Source organism: Olea europaea, chromosome 1 (assembly GCF_002742605.1).
Source record: "Olea europaea var. sylvestris chromosome 1, O_europaea_v1, whole genome shotgun sequence".
NCBI classification, from domain to species: Eukaryota; Viridiplantae; Streptophyta; class Magnoliopsida; order Lamiales; family Oleaceae; genus Olea; species Olea europaea.
In genome coordinates this window covers 22,168,700-22,172,229 of record NC_036237.1, presented here as the reverse complement: position 1 = coordinate 22,172,229, position 3,530 = coordinate 22,168,700, and the positions used below count along the sequence as shown (strand labels likewise).

General features: G+C 31.4%; 1 long non-coding RNA gene across 1 annotated transcript; it reads right to left on the bottom strand.

The window, feature by feature from the left end:
• Positions 1-40: 40 nt before the first annotated feature.
• LOC111397230 lies at positions 41-3,285 on the bottom strand. Its single transcript, XR_002703203.1, has 2 exons — positions 3,032-3,285; positions 41-263 (listed from the first exon to the last, which is right to left on the bottom strand). It is a non-coding gene; the product is annotated as an uncharacterized LOC111397230 (long non-coding RNA).
• Between the last annotated feature and the right edge of the window lie 245 nt (positions 3,286-3,530).

Below are 3,530 nucleotides of genomic sequence, written 5' to 3'. Positions count from 1 at the left end.
GTGTGTGTGTGAGAGAGAGAGAGAGAGAGAGAGAGAGAGAGAGAGAGAGAATCCATGCTTTTTACTAAATTAATCCAAAAACTGAAGTAGAGGTTTTTCATGGGAAAACATGAAACAAAATGGTATAATTCAACTGAATCCTCCTCAAAGTTCAAATCGGTAATAATAATCTCAAAAAGGTTACCAGTAAGATTTCACATTTCCATTCACTTCTCTTCGGAGTTGGATCTCTCAAAAAGTGTCTTTTTCAACCAATCAAAAGGCTGTACATATTCAAAAATGACATGAAGATCCAAGTTAGTTGAATGTAAAATGAGACAGATAAAAAATAAATAAATAAATAAAAATACAGAAGATGAAGAAGAAACTGAGAGGGAGCACGTTTTAATTAAATATTGCACACTTCAGAGACCAAAATCCGTGCACAAATCATTAATCATCTATCTTGTGCCAAAGACAGGGAGGCAGAGAAATGCTTGCTAATAAAATACCAATTAGATAACAAACTCACTCCAAACAAACTGAAACTCCATAGGCAAACAAGAAAATAAAGTAACAAAACACGTATAAAGTAATCTTCGAGAAGCCATCCAGAGCTTGGGAAAGCTGCTCTGTCATTTGAAAAACAACATTTAGAGCATAATTAATTTATTTAGCTGAAAAGTAGGTTTTACATTTTTCTTATTGAGCAGAAAAGGTCTAAATCATTTTTTTTTTTTTTTCATTTTCGAAAGCAGCAGATCATGCTTTTAAGTAATCTTTTGTTTCCAAACATGCTTGATGATTATAAAAAATTAAAAGTACAGTTACAGTTTTTCTCAAAAAAGTTAATTCACTTATTTTCAAAGGTGACCAACAACAACTTGTTTATTTATTTCCAATGGACTTTTTAAGCTTATCCAAAATGCATGGTGTGCCCCTTCTCAAGAACTTCACATGATAAATCTATCCATCAATGTCAATATCCTCAAAAAATCCTAAAATTAATTAAAATGTTTTGGTGTACCTTACAATTGTCTCTACAGATTCTCTGAAACAGTCCTATCTAATTATCAATAGTTTTAATTGTCCTCTCATACAAGATAAAATTAAACATTCAATAAAATTTTGAAGACCAATAGGCAGTGGTTAAAAAATTTATCCAAAAAATAAATACATAATAAATAAACCACACACACACACACACACACACACATTTTTAATCAATTGAATCTATTCAACATTTAAGTGTTACCACTTCAAAGGGAAAGATCCACCTTCAAAATTTTATGTGGATCCATCTTTACTCATTAACTAAAAGAGAAAAAAACAGGCATTGGAATTTTGAACTATCTATGTCTACATACACAATAAGGGGGATGCAAAAAAAAAAAAAAAAAAAAAAGGTGTTGGGGAGAAATAATAAATATCAATAAAATTCACATTAAAGACTGCAATATTGCAAGTATTTCAATTTAAAAATGAACTAAATTAATGTTTTGAGCTTTGAAAGTTTGGAGAGGAGACGAGTTGACTTCAGAACCATCAAAAGAGTAAAGTATGAATGCAGTTTGATTGCAAGCAGTACTAAGCATTGATAAGAAATTTCTAATTATTCCAACCACAGTTTCTGATTATCCTAAAATCATACTAGGAATTTTTATTACAGAGACAGTTTCCAAACCTTAAGTTCAACATCATCAAGCAACAATCTATAATGTTCCACACCTGAACTCAGATTAAGCATCCACTCATCCACCGATGATATCAAAATGTTGATTAAAAAATGGTTACAGTCATTTTCTGGTCAGTTGAGTAACATGTGGTTTACTTTATGTTTTATATGGTAACAATATTTCTTAATGTTTGTGGGATTGATGGCGGCAATCTCAATGAGACACCAAACATAATAAGTTTGGAGACACATTTCAGCTCAAAAAAAGATTAAATCAAATACTATGTTTCATCTAATATCGAGTTAATTGTTCCAATGGTCACTGAACTTAAATTCATGTCGTTGACTGGTCACTGAATTTATGTTAATATCTTCGATTGCTCATTGAACTTAGTTTCATATCTTTGATTGGTCATTGAAATTTAAAATGTCGAGTTTTGGTCACTGAACTTAGGTCCATGTCTTAGATTACTCACTGAAATTTAAAATGTTTTGGCCACGTAACTTTGGAATATGACGTAGGTTACTCACTAACATATCTGTTAAACTTTCAAAAATATTGAATTTACAGTGAATAATGTATAGTATTTTCTAAAATTATGTATAGCATTTTCTAAAATTCAGTGAGTAATGTATAATATTTTTCAAAGTTCAGTAGTTAAAATTTGACATTTTAAATTTCAGTGAGCAATAAAAGATATGAACTTAAGTTCAGTGATCAAAACTCAGTATTTTAAACTTCAGTGTGATCAAAACTCAGTATTTTAAACTTCAGTGATCAGTCAAAGGCATGTACTTAAGTTCAGTGACCAAAATTCGACATTTTAAACTCAAAAACATGGACCTAACCATTGGAACACTTAACTCTCAGATATCCCATATCCATGATATGAAATCTTCCTTCAATAAAGGCCAAACACGAAATAAGATACACACATATTAACCCATACTATTAAGAATGACATACTAAAAACTGCTTTCGAGCCATAAAACGTTTCCATCTTTGTTCATCTGGCATATGACCCTTGGTATTGAATCGAACAATGATTCATATTTTAGAATTTGATCTTTTCCAAAAATTCAATTCTACATAAAGGAAAAGGAACAACTTTATTAATAAAATGCATCACACAAAGAAAATCAAGCAATTTCCATAAAACAAAATAAGGGGAAAAAAAAGTCATTGCCACACATTGATACGGAAATCCCATTGAAAGCTAAAACATAAGATCTAAGATGAATCAGAAATAACACACAAAAATAAACCAACATTGGTCAAACAAATTAATAATATAGTGTCAAAATCAAGCAAGATATTAATCAAAGATATAGATCTATAACACGCGAGAAATGGATTTAAAGGTGGATAACGGAGACCTGGATGATCCACAAGGCTGAGGTGGTGGCGGTTACACCCCACAGGGCAGCAGCCTGGATGTCCGTGGCCTGAGGGCGCATACTGGGCCTGAGGAACTTGAAGATTCCCGATCCTGAAGTAACTGGATTGGCCATTAAAAACCCTAGATTATTGAATTCGCTGTGTGTGTTTTCGCGTTTACTCTGTGTTTATGGAGGGCGACGTCAATGAGAATGATAGAAATTCCACCAGGAAATAAATGAATAAATACGTTATTTGAGTGAAAAATGTGAAGTTTTCTTTATTTAGCTTTTGATTTAATTAAGCCCCGTTTGGCCCCATTACGTAAAAAAATTAATGGATAGAATAATATTTTTTTGAAAAATGAGTGATTGAAAAAGAAGAAAAAAATTTCGATTTACGTATAATATTATTTTATGGAAAATTATGTGGTTGAAGATAGGAATGAGAAAAATAAAATGTAATGTAATAAAAATTAATGGAGCTCGAACGGGGGCT